The sequence below is a fragment of the Nicotiana attenuata genome, unplaced genomic scaffold (assembly GCF_001879085.1).
Source record: "Nicotiana attenuata strain UT unplaced genomic scaffold, NIATTr2, whole genome shotgun sequence".
Classification (NCBI taxonomy): domain Eukaryota; kingdom Viridiplantae; phylum Streptophyta; class Magnoliopsida; order Solanales; family Solanaceae; genus Nicotiana; species Nicotiana attenuata.
In genome coordinates, this window is record NW_017670241.1 from 1,100,900 (window position 1) to 1,114,468 (window position 13,569).

The following is a 13,569-nucleotide window of genomic DNA, read 5'->3' on the forward strand; positions in this document are numbered from 1 at the left end:
GATATTTGCATACTATTCTTATTCGCTAGCTTAGAATACTCAGTCACTGCATATGCAATAAGATTATAGGACAGAAGCAAGTTATTTATTTAGTACTGCAACTGGAAACGGTCCTCACAAGTCATCCCCCACTTGTCCAAATTAAATCATTATAGCAGTGTTTTACTAAAGCGCGCTAAATTGGAAGTCCCCCTCAAGACTCGTCTTGGGGCAAAAGAGTCTCCGAGTTGCCAAAATGAATATAGTATTACAAAAAATTGCGTCTGCCGGGAGTCGAACCCGGGTCTATTGCTTGGAAGGCAATTATCCTAACCGTTGGACTACAAACGCTGCTGTTGTTAGATGATCTTAAACATCATAAATCATTGTAACTTCCTGTATTTGATTCTGTGCACTTGATAGTTTTTCTAGTTTTCATTTTCATGAAATATTCCTCTCAAATAACCAAAAATTAATCCAAAAGAGCTGTTTTACATATTCATTTATTAGAAAGAACAGTTTGTACCTTTTATCTGGCTTTTTCAAGAACAGTTTAACAAGAATAATAACTATACCCGTATAAAGCCTTTCTATGAAAAGCATCAGTTCCGTAGCTAAACATATACATTGATAAACATAGTGTATAGATAGAGATGTAATTTGAATTATGTATAATTATTGTTTTACTTAGAGTTATCTTATATTTAGACGTGGGTGTACTCCATATATATTTTATTGTACTTATCAGAATATTCATCAAGAATATATAACTCTTTCATAGTATCAGTTGCTTCTTTCCAACACTTCTTTCCTCATCACATCTTCTTCAGTCGTTTTTTACTCTTCATGTCCCTCTTCCATGGCTGCCCCTGTATCTCAAGCCCCCTCTTTGCCTTCTGCTATTTCTCTCTTAAATATCAAAAACCTTGTTTTTACGGTTCTTGATTTTACAAATTATGTGTTATGGAGAGAACTTTGCTTGCAAGTCTTCAAAGGTCATGGAGTTTATGATTTATTGAAGGTAGCTATCCTTATCCCGAACCCACTATTCTTACTAATAATGGTGTCTCCATGATCAATCCTGCATTCTAACAGTGGGTTCAACTTGACTCCATTGTTCTATCATGGATTCGGGCAATAAATTCTCAAGAAATTCTAAAAGCAATCACTACAAGAATGAATAGAATTTGCAACAATTTTTTTTGCAACAATAATATTGTTGCAAAATATAATAAATGGCAACAACTTTATTCAGTTGTTGCTATATCATAGAATTTTGCCCACAAAAATTTTTTTGTTACCAAAATTCTAATATTGTTGCCATATTTAACAAATAATATAATAAATTTTAAATATATACAAGTTAGAAACGATTTTTTAGCAACAATACTATGGTTGTTGGCTAATTTTAATAAATGGCAACAACGTGATTATATTGTTGCTGTATCATAGAATTTTTAACCACAAGCTTTTTCTTGTTACCAAATATTTTAGATTATCGTTACTATATTTTAGGAGTAAAATAATAAATATAAAATATAAAAATAGTTGGCAACACCAAATATTAGTTGTTGCTATTACACAAAATTTTTTTAACAACTCAAACGCCTAAAATTAAGTAAATCACTTTTAGTTTTCCTCCAAACAGGTTTCCCTATTCTATTACTGTGACGATCCAAAGGGTCATCACCTGTTTTCTTATTCATTCCGTGCTTTCGAGGCCCTAAAAACATCATTTGGGATTGCCTCGATTTGCGTGCGCAGTCCGGGCGCGTAGCCGGAAAGCTTAAATATGAATTCTGTGAGAAAAATGCTAAATTTTGATATTGAATTGGATAAATTTGACTTCGGTCAATATTTTGGATAAACGGACCCGGACCCGTGATTTGACGGTCCCGAAGGGTCCGTAGGATAATATGGGACTTGGGCTTATGCTCGGAATCGAATTCCGAGGTCCCAAGCCCGAGAAAAGAATTTTTGTGTGAAATTATTTTCTGGAAATGATTAAGGAAAATGAAAATGAAATTTGATTAAAAGACTATGGTATCGGGCTCGTATTTTGGTTCCGGCGCCCGGTACAAGTCTTATATATGGATTAAGCGCTTTCTGTAAAGTTTGGTTGAAAACGGACGTCGTTTGACGTGTTTCGGACTTAAAATGGAAAATTGATGTTTTATGAAAATTTGGAAGAAATCATGAGTTTTGAGGTTTGATCGGATGTATATGATGTTATTTTGGCGATTTGATCTAGCTTGAGGGAATAGGAGTTGAGTCTTATTTGCTACTTGTTGATTGTCGAGTACGATGTATAGGCATGGTGACGAGTATCTATACATTGGTGTCTAGCATGACCGTGAGTCCTTATTTTGCGAATAGTTTGGATTTTGTTATACCTTCCATGCTTAAGTGTTGACTTCTATATGTTGTAAAGATCTTGCGAAAGAAATTGTGATCTTTGAACTTCGTGGAGCATTGGCTCGGGTTAAAATACAAATTGTGAAGGTATATGAGATAAGTAACTCATTGGAGCATTGGCTCAAGTGATAATGTGAACTATGAGATGAAAGTGAAAGGAAGTGAAGAGTTAATGATTTATTCCCTTGCCGGGACGTTGTTGGTTATTTATGTTGTACCCTTGCCGGGTTTTTAATTGTTTGATTGTGTACCCTTGTCGGGATGTTCATTATTGTTTTATTATTTCCCTGCCCTTGTTTGTGATTGTTGATTGGGTGAGGAAGAGTGTTGAAGCACGAAGGTGATGCTTTGCATTGTTTGTTTCTTGTGAGGAAAGAGTGTAAAGCACGAAGGGTGATGCCGTGCATTATTTGCTTATTGTGAGGAAAAGAGAGTAAAGCACGAAGGGTGATGCCGTGCCGCACGATGTGCCATTCCGTGCCTATTCTATTGATTACATGTGAGGAATGAGAGTAAAAGTACGAAGGGTGATGCCGTGCACGTTTGTTTATATTATTGCTTAGTGAGGATGAGAGTAAAAGCACGAAGGGTGATGCCGTGCACTTGTTGATCTCCGTTCCTTATTGTTGTATGTGTTGTGCCTTCCCTTTGTATTAGTTAATTTATACTTGAAACTGTTATCTCCCCACAACATTCTTCCCATCCCATATTGTTTTACTTGTCTTGTATTTCGATTCCGCTGTATATACATAATTGTACAGGTTTATGTGGTAGTCCAGTCTTGCCTCGTCACTACTTCGCCGGGGTTAGGCTAGACACTTACCAGCACATAGGGTCGGTTGTGCTGATACTACACTCTGTGCTATTTTGCACAGATCCAGGTTTCGAGGAGCAGTAGCAGTAGTGTGGGAGCAGGCTTCATTTCAGCGAGACCCGAGGTAGCCTTGCAGGCGTCCGCAGGCCCGGCGTCTCCTCTATCCTTTATTTTTATCTGTTATCTCATTGTATTCGAGACAAACAACTTATGATTTCATTCAGACGTTTGTATGTATTAATCTTAACAGTTCGTGAGTACAGTGACACCAGTCTTGGGTAGAGGATTTTGTTGAACTTTTCCGCATTTCTATTCAGTTTTTATAAAATGTTAAGACTTCCGCTTATTATTGAATTTCGTTGCTTTTGTATTATTGTCGTAAATTGTTAAAATGGACTAGATTATTAATGGACAATTAAATAAATTTGGCTTGCCTAGCTCTCATTAGTAGGCGCCATCACGACTCCCGAGGGTGGGAAATCCGGGTCGTGACAAGTTGGTATCAGAGCTCTAGGTTACATAGGTCTCACAACTCACGGACAAACTTAGTAGAGTCTGAGGGATCGGTACGGAGACGTCTGTATTTATTCCCCAGAGGCTACCGAGTTAGGAAAAGTTTCACATTTGTTCTTTCTTGTCGTGCGGTTTGGTTTCTCCATGCTATTTGAATTTCTAATCTGTTTTTTCGCAGATGGCGAGAACACGTGCTTCTTCATCTTCCGATCAGCAGTCCGAGCCCCATACAGCTCCCGCTAGGGGTAGAGGGCGAGGCCGACGCCGTGCTAGAGGTCGAGGTAGGGGCGGAGCTCAGCCCCGAGCAACAGCACCAGTGGCGGAGCCTCAGGTTGACATTGACGAGGAGGTTCCGACCCCAGCCCCAGCAGTTCCGGTGGGCCCAGCTCAGGTCCCAAAGGGGTTTATTGCTACCCCAGTTCTTCAGGATGCTCTACTCCGATTGGTGGGCCTCATGGAGAGCGTCACCCGAGCAGGTTTTCTTCATGTAGCACTAGCCGTCTCTCTGGCTGGAGGAGGGGCCCAGACTCCTTCTACTCGTACTCCGGAGCAGGGAGTCCCCCCGATTCAGACTCCAACAGTTCAGCCAGTTGGAGAAGCTCAGCCGGGTGTGGTAGCCCAGGCCGGTGATGGGGCAGCTATGTCTGCCGATGCTTTATGGAGGTTGGATAGGTTCACCAAGCTCTTCACTACTACTTTCAGCGGTGCATCTACCGAGGATCCTCAGGATTATTTGGACAGTTGCCACGAGGTTCTTCAGAACATGGGTATTGTTGAGTCCAATGGAGTGGACTTTGCTGCATTTCGCCTATATGGATCCGCCAAGACTTGGTGGAGGGATTTCTGTTTAGCTAGACCAGCAGGGTCTCCAGCCTTGACCTGGGAGCAGTTCACGCATACATTTCTGTAGAAGTTTCTCCCTGTCACATAGCGTGAGGCTTATCGGAGGCAGTTTGAGCGTCTCCATCAGGGATCCATGTCAGTCACCCAGTAAGAGACCAGGTTTATTGAGTTGGCTCGCCATGCTACTGTCATACTCCCCACTGAGAGAGAGAGAGAGTGAGACGATTTGTTGATGGACTCATCCAGCCTATTCGTCTCCAGATGGCTAGAGAGGCGGGGAGTGATATTACATTTCAGGAGGCGGCCAATGTGGCCCGGAGGATCGAGATGGTATTGCCACAGGGGGGTGGTCATAGAGCAGACAAGAGACCCCGTCAGTCAGGCCGATTCAGTGGTGCCTCATCTGGAGGCAGAGATCTNTAGAGTGAAGATAGCCTTAAGGCGTTATGGATAGACCCCGGATGAGGGTATGCCTGGAACCGGACGGCCCCCGGACTAAAGTAATTGAAATAGCGCTTAACTTGATCTGAAGGCAAAAATAGCCCTAAGGCTTTAATAGTAATTCTTGAATGAAAACTGGCTCGGGCTTGGGTAGCTCGAGGGCCAAAGAATTGGGTGAGTAACCCATACTTGTAATAGTAGAAATCCTCGAGATAGGGTACCACCTCGAGGTTAGGTTTTACATGAATAGCTCCCTAGAGCTTATCTTTTGTTTTGACAGAGATCCTCGAGATCGGGCACCATCTCGAGGCTTAGAGCGGTATTCATGGCTCCCTAGAGCCTTTCTTCATTTTGACAGAGATCCTTGAGATCGGGCACCATCTCGAGGCTTAGGGCGATATTGATGGCTCCCTAGAGCCTTTCTTCACTTTGATAGAGATCCTCGAGATCGGGCACCATCTCGAGGCTTAGGGCGATATTGATGGCTCCCTAGGGCCTTTCTTCACTTTGACAGAGATCCTCGAGATCGGGCACCATCTCGAGGCGTAGGGCGACATTGATGGCTCCCTAGAGCCTTTCTTCACTTTGACAAAGATCCTCGAGATCGGTCACCATCTCGAGGCTTAGGGCGATACTGATGGCTCCCTAGAGCCTTTCTTCACTTTGACAAAGATCCTCGAGATCGGGCACCATCTCGAGGCTAGGTAGATGCGGGGGTCTCTGACTCCCCAAACGTCATACGACAGTGTTAATCGTATGACATGGCTAAGAAATGACCGAGGCGATCCCGCCGGTACATCTTACCAAAGTGATAATGGCTTAGTCAATATTTTAATTGGCTTTTAAGGCAGGCGGACAGTCACCGCTTGCTCTATATATAGGTTTGTCTTTCCTCTTTTGAAGATTTCGCTATTCTGAGTAGCTATCTTCCTTCATAGAGTTCTTCTTTCTTGCGCTAGGTCCTTCACCATTTTAACTTTGAAGCCTTTGCTCAAATTCCCGCTCCCATTCTCTGGTTTCACCACAGTTATGACTGCTACGCTAGGATCCGTTCAACAAGGAGAGGGAAGTTCCGCCTCTGGTTCCCGCCTGATTGGTGATACACCGTCGGTGCCTAGCGAGCCAAACTCGAGGCATTTTGTTTCGAGGAGAGATTTTTCATCAGAAAAACCTCCCAATATTCAGGGCTATCGGGAGTATGCTTCAAAGTTTATCTCTTTAATATGAGAGGGGCACCTCGAGTCAGTGAGGAAAGATTGCGGATGGGGCAAAAGGTAGTATTGCAGGTACCTTCCCCAGAAGAGAGCATCATGGATCACGCCGAGGGTTTTTGAACGTATACATGTATCCCTTTACGTTGGGCCCCCTTGATAGGGTTGTGCTCGACTTCTGTCGGAAATATCGGGCTACCCTGGCGCAGATTCACCCGTCGTTTTGGAGGATAGTATTGATGATGAGATTCTTTGCGGAGAAAGCAGGGCTTGAGTTCACCCTTAGTCATCTCATCAGGCTATACCGGCCCTTTCATCACCGAGGTCTGCTAACCCTGCGATACCGCTCTACCGGGCCCTTCATTGTCGATAATGAAGAAGGTGGGGACCGGGGATGAATGATTCGATTCATCCGAGTAGGGACTGTTGACATTATCTCCGTGGAGTTTCTGCCATTTCCTAAGAAATGGAATTTTACACGTAAGTGGTACACTTGTGTCTCCATTGTTTTGCTTATAGTGGAAGCAGGTTCCGTGAATGCGCTTTTCTTTCCCCTTCTGCAGCAATTTCGTGGATGCCATACAAGGTCCCTGACCTGACGGACTGGGCTTGGAAGCTGGCGACCCGCTCGACTTATGATGAGTGCAAGTGGCGAGACTTGTCCAAGGGTAGATGGGAGGCAAAACACCACAGTACGTGCTATGTGATTTGCTCTCTTTTGAATGGCACTCTCTTTTTATGCGTACTAATTTCGTCATCGTAGGCATTAGGGAATCCTCTGAGATGAGACCGTATCCTCTCGTAGAGGGAGAAGGGTCGTCAGCTTCGGGGCCGAGAAACAATAATAACAAGCGAAAAGGACCCCCGCAAGGCGACGAGGCTTATAGCTAGACAAGTCCAGTCCAGAGGCTCAGAGAAGATGTGTCAGCTGAGATTGCAGCGCCCGAGATTTCTGGCCTTAGAAAAATGGTCCCTCCTTCGCCACTACCTTCTATTTCTGTCGAAGGTACTTCGAGGGGCAAAGATTTTCTGCCGCAGACTTCTTCTCCCATCGAAGGTACTTCGAGGGGTGTTCAAGGCCGGGGGCCGCACGCATCGAACGATGTATCGAGCGACCGTATTTCAATCGGGGCTAACGAAGCCTGGTTAGTGGATGTGCGTTCGACTTTTGAGGAGGCTCAGCGGCTCTACTTGGTGGTGAGTTTTTGGCCGACCGTACTTGGTTTTTTAGTTTTGCAATTTTTACTCTCTCGTTGAGTTTTTCTTCATAAGCTTTCAACAAGCTCAAGTCTGAGCTGCTCTGTCGCGAGGCCAGGCTGCGAAAAGCCGTGGATGGGGAGAAATCCCTCATACTTCTTTGCGATGAAAGGGAATACGAGTTGGCACACTTGCGGTATGAGGCGAGTCGAAGTCTGAACTACGAAAGCTACCTCGAGGAGCAGGTAAATTTTGTCCCAAGGGGGTGCGTGTTTCTTCTTCTATCCTCCGAGGCTAATTGTTTTGTTACTTCAGATGCAGAAAAAGACGGAGGACCTGGAACGCCTTCGGAGCGAAGTTGGTCAAGCCAAGTGTAAGTGCGATGAGCTGAAGGCTCGGGCGGGCGCCCAGGTTGCGGCTAAGAAGGATGCTTTGGACAAGGCTTCCGCCCTCGAAGTACAACTCCGCAACGCTCGTGAGAACAGCTCGGTCCCAACGGACATGATTACAAGGATTGAGTCTGAGCTTCTGAAGACGAAGGCCGAAGTTGTGGATGCCCGGGCTGAAGCCGAAGTGATCCGAACTAAGGCTGATAAGAAAGTGGCCGCCTATTTGAAGGACGCTGCCGACGCTCGAGCTGAGCTGAGAGGGGCTCTTGTCCGGGAGAGCAGAAGCAAGGGATATGCTCGGTGCAAGTCTCGAAGGGTTTCGAGGAGATACATGCTAGGGGCTTTGATCTCTCGGAAGAGATAAAGCAGACAAATGCGGATGAATATGATGCCAAGTTCCTTCTGTCCGATGCCGAAGACAACGGGGAGGAGGCCGGTGGGCCACAGTCCCCGAAGGGAACGTAGGCTTAGGCTTTTTTCTTTTCAATCCTGTGTATGGTGTTCCTAGAAGACTTTGTAAGTGAAGCCTTACGTAATTATAAAAGGAAACCTTTTGGTTACATTCTTCTCCGCATGTGCACATTTTTCTTTGCTTTGAATTTCGACACTTTGTCAATGATTGGCCTGATAAATTGGGCCTTGGGGAAAAAACCCTTAGGCTTTCAATATGGCCCTGAGACTCGTCGGGCTGGCCCGTAGGCTCTTACGCATTTTCCTTTAGACATTTTTTACTGTGTTTGGGTTCGATCTTCGAGTCGGGTTTCGACTTTAGTTTATTGATCTTCAAGTCTTTGAATTTTAAGCTGGCCCTTAGGCTCTTACGCACTGGGCGGTACGACCTTTTAGTATAAGCCGACGTTTAAGCTCTTATGCTTTCGTTCTTAGGCATATTCAGTTAACTGTTTCGGGTTCAGTCTCCGAGTCAGCTTTTGACTCGAGCTCATTGACCCTTAAGTTTTTGAATTTAAAGTTGGCCCTTAGGCTCTTACGCATTAGGTCGGTACAACCTTTAATATGGGCTGGCGGCAGTGGCTCTTACGCATTGGGTCGGTACGACCCTTTACATGGGCTGGCGGCAGTGGCTTTTACGCATTGGGTCGGTACGACCCTTTATATGGGCTGGCGGCAGTGGCTCTTACGCATTGGGTCGGTACGACCTCTAATATAGGCTTTATTTTTCCCTTGTTAAGGACTTTTAAAGTTTTTAATTTCGCCCGACTCTTCGACAGTTCGATAAGAACCTCAATTATGAGCCGTTATGTGGCGGTAGATGAGCACCTCGGGAGGTTTCACTCGATGGTCGAATGATTTGGAAGCCTGTAGTTTGGAGCTGATATGATCGAAGCTTTTTTGCTTAAGTCGAGGGTAGCCTGATTAACCGGTTCTTTTCGAAGTAATTGAAGGCCTGTGATTTTATAGCGACGGTCTGGCATCCTCGAGTCGCGTCAGTTTTGCTGGTACGGCCTTGTGGCCGTAGTCATTGTGTTTGGCCGGAGCCTTTCAGTCCCCGAGTGAAGTAGTTTCGGCATCTATATCGAGGGTATGCCTTTTTAGGGGTCTTATAAGTTCGATATATAGCTTTAACTTTAAGGTCCGGATAATGCCTTTTTGTAAGGTCTTATAATTTTTACATGCCTTACTTGAGGTCTTACAGTTTGGAATTGCCTTATAAAGGTCTTACGAGCTCGAGGTTGCCCACCTGGGGTCTTATGGCCTCGGGTTGTTGATAAGTCAAAGGGGTGGCAGTCGACGACAGTCCCCGAGACATTGAAAGTTTCCTTGGCTCTGGAGCCGTTTTCTGTAAACTTGGTATCGCCTTATTGAGGGCTTATGAGCTCGAAGCTTTCGACCCGGAGGTCATACGGCTTCGAAATTTTGACGCCACTCCCCGAGTGTTCGGGACATTTTTGGCTCTGGAGCCGTTCTTTGCAAACTTGATGTTGCCTTATTGAGGGCTTACGAGTTTGAAGTTTCCGACCCGGAGGTCATACGTCTTCGAATTTTTGACGCCAGTCCCCGAGTGTTCGGGACATTTTTGGCTCTGGGGCCGTTTTTGTAAAAAATGGCAAACTTCTTTGAAATGTGAAATACTTTGACGGAGGGGAAAGTATTCTTTGATTACTTGGTACAAGTATACATGTTTTTGCTGCCAAGGGCTCGGTTATTCTATACGGACATGGTCCATTCAACCGTTTGGCTCGGTACATCGTTTTCCTATCGAGACCCATTTAGCACATCTTGGCTTCTCCGAGGAAGTGACCTTCCGGGGGGATGCCCTCCAGTATTCGAGGTTGATTAAAGAGAAGCCTTGAATACTTGTTGAGTCTTCCTTAGGTATCATATAGATGTTGCCTCGTTAAAAACCTTGTTGGTAAAACCCTTCTTGGGATAAAACCCGGTCGAAGGAAAAGAGTGCAACGCATGCTTTAAAACCTAAGGTCTTCAGGCTAGATATCGCTTTGATTGTCCCAATCGGATACCTACGCATAGGTTAGTGTAAAATGTAAAATAAAAAGGGAGACGATCATACCTCAGTGCTGACGGCGCTTTGGGCCTTGATATGCTTCGATGGTTTGTTCTGAGGACGTGGTATGGTCCTTTACTTGTTCAGTCGGGTGTAGCCAAGAGTATATTTCGTCGTTGCTATTTTATTATCTGTTTATCCTTTGGCTCTTTCGATGTTGGAGGTATCAACGCTGGTGCCACATCGTGCACCGCGAACATCTCTTTCGCTGCATGTTGTTCTTCGTAGATGGTTTTTATTCCGTCCTTTGTTGGAAATTTCATCATTTGATGGAGGGTGGAAGGTACTGATCTCATGCAGTGTATCCATGGCCTTCCGAGCAAGGCTTTATACCTCATGTCTCTTTTGATGACATGAAACTTGGCATTTTGGGTTGTGCCAGCCACGTTGACCGGGAGGGTTATTTCCCCTTTTGTTGTTTCGCTCGCCATGTTGAATTCGTTGAGGACTCGAGAGGCGGGAACGATCTGGTCGAGCAGTCTGAGCTGCTCCACCACCCTCGACCTGATAATGTTGGCCGAGCTACCTGGATCCACAAGCACACGCTTAATTTGAAATGTATTTACAAGAAGAGAAATTACCAATGCGTCGATAAGGCTGAGATAGAGACTCAATATCTTCGTCACTGAATGTGAGGGCGTCCTCGGGTATGTAACCTCAATTTCGCTTCTCCCTGGTGATGGATATTTTTGTTCTCCTGACCATGGGTTCCTGTGGAGCATCGATGCCTCCAAAGATCATGTGGATGACATGTTGTGGTTCATCTGTTTCATTTTTCTTGGTCGCCTCTCTTTCCCGGAATTGATTTTTGGCTCGGCCGCTGAGGAATTCTCGGAGGTAACCTTTGTTGAGTAGTCGGGCTATTTCTTCCCGGAGCTGTCGGCAATCTTCGGTTCTGTGACCATGTGTGCCGTGAAATTCGCATATTAAGTTATGATTCCTTTGCGAAGAATCCGACTGTACAGTTCTTGGCCACCTGGTGTCTCTAATTGTACCGATGGCAGATATGATGTTTGAAATGTCGACGTTGAAGTTGTATTCCGACAAGCGGGGTGCCTCCGTCGGCCCTGTGTGCCTATCGGATCTGGCTCTGTTCACAAGTCCCCGAGGATTCTGACCTCGATCCATCTTTCGGTCATTTCGGGGTATGTTGCGCCTTGGGGCGTTTCTTCTATCTTCAGTGTATGGTTGGTATCTTTCTTTGTTTGGCCTTGGCTCATTTGCCGGAAGCCTACTAGGATATACCGAGCCCGAGGGGGCTCCTAGTTGGTCGTCCTTGACCCTGATCTTTGATTGGTATCGGTTGTGGACATCTGACCAAGTCACGGTGGGATATTTAATCAAGTTCTGCTTCAGCTGCTTCCAAGCTACCGAGCTTCGCTCGTTCAAGCCTTGAGTGAAGGCCTGCACTACCCAGTCATCGGAGACTAGTGGTAATTCCATTCGTTCCATTTGAAAGCGAGACACGCACTCCCGCAGCATCTCGTTCTCTCTTTGCTTAATTTTGAAGACTTCAGATTTCCTTGTAGCTACCTTGATGGTGCCAGCATGCGCCTTTATGAAGGAATCTGCCAGCATGGAAAATGAATCTATCGAGTTTGGGGCTAGGTTGTAATACCACATCATCGCCCCTTTCGAAAGCGTCTCTCCGAACTTCTTAAGTAGGACGGATTCAATCTCGTCGTCCTTTAGGTCATTGCCCTTCACGGCACAAGTGTAAGCAGTGACGTGCTCATTGGGGTTCGAGGTCCCGTTGTACTTCGGAAGATCGGTCATTCTAAACTTTTTCGGAATGGGTTTTGGAGTCGTATCCTGCGCGAACGACTTTTGTACGAACTTCTTTGAATCTACACCCTTCAGGATCGGGGGCGCACCCCGAATTTGATCGACCCTAGAGTTGTAGGTCTCTACCTTCTTGTCATTGGCTTCTATCTTCTTCTCGCCCGACTCGATCCTCTTTGTGAGGTCCTCGAGCATCTTTATGATGGCGGGGTCGGCTGCCGACCCGTTGTTGCTTGATCTTTCTGGTACCTGCCCGGCTTGGGGGGCCGTTTCCGTCGCTACTATGCTTGGAGTTTTCTGATGGCTTTGCAATTGAGCAATCACCAGCTGTTGTGCCTGTAACATCTCAAAGATGACGCGAAGGCTAACCCCTTGTTCCTCCTGAGCCGAGGTTTTTTGGGCTTCCTGTTGATTTTCCCGGTGTATGATCCTGTTGGTGTGGGAGCTTATCTCGACGTGTTGAGCGTTGCGCGAAATCACGTCCACGAGAATTGGTTCTGGTGCATCCTCAGGGTTTCGTGATGGTACACCAACACCTGGAACAGCTACACCATTTTCTCCATGGTCCTCAAGACCGTTGTTTTCATGTGCGTTCACTAAGTTAGACATTTTGACCTGAAATCAAAGATCTTGGACAAGAAAAAGTGTGAAAGATAACTTGCATTATGTAGTAAACCAGCAAGAAAACAATCACTATTATTTTTAGCCCCACGGTAGGCGCCAACTGTTTACCTTGAAAATGATAATTACAATTAGATTTAATTTTGTGGTTCTAAAAATATGTGATCTGTTTTCGTGCTAGTCGTTGGGCGATAGATGCTAAGTATGAGACTAGAAAATAAGATAAGAACTTGGAAATAATATGTTTAAGCAAACCGAGCGGCTGAGAATCGGGGCCTCGAGCCTGGCTATACAGGGCCTCGAGGTCGAGCACGATGCTGAGTTATGAATGGCCGATGAAGGGCTAACAATATTGAGAGCTTTGATGAAGGCTCTTTATGGTCAATAATGAGCAATGAATGAAGAACAATAAATAGAACACAATGAATATAAGCAATAAATGTAAGTAATGAGACCAGGAGAATATGTTTAAGTTAGAGAACAGAGAATGTTCTTGTATTGAATGTTGTGAATAATGTAGTCTATCGTCCCCCTTTAGAAAATGACAAGGATCCCCTTTATATAAGAATGAAAATCTCAACATAGTACATGAGTAATTATTACAAAGAAATATAGCTGGCACAGCTATTTACTAGTCTGGTACAGACTAACGTTTCTCTTGCAGGTGTTGTCAGTTCTGATCACGTGCCTTGGGAACTTCCTGCTCTCTCATGATAATCATCGATTTATACTGCCTCGAGATCGAACGTTAGGAACCTTCGGGGTCGAACCGCGAGCCATGCCTCGAGGTTTCGGGGACGCGCTCGGGAAGCGCTATGGTGGCCGTAAAATCGGGCCTTC

General features: G+C 45.1%; 1 non-coding gene across 1 annotated transcript; it reads right to left on the reverse strand.

The window, feature by feature from the left end:
- Positions 1–258: 258 nt before the first annotated feature.
- Positions 259–330, reverse strand: TRNAG-UCC. The gene has a single exon. It is a non-coding gene; the product is annotated as a tRNA-Gly (tRNA).
- Between the last annotated feature and the right edge of the window lie 13,239 nt (positions 331–13,569).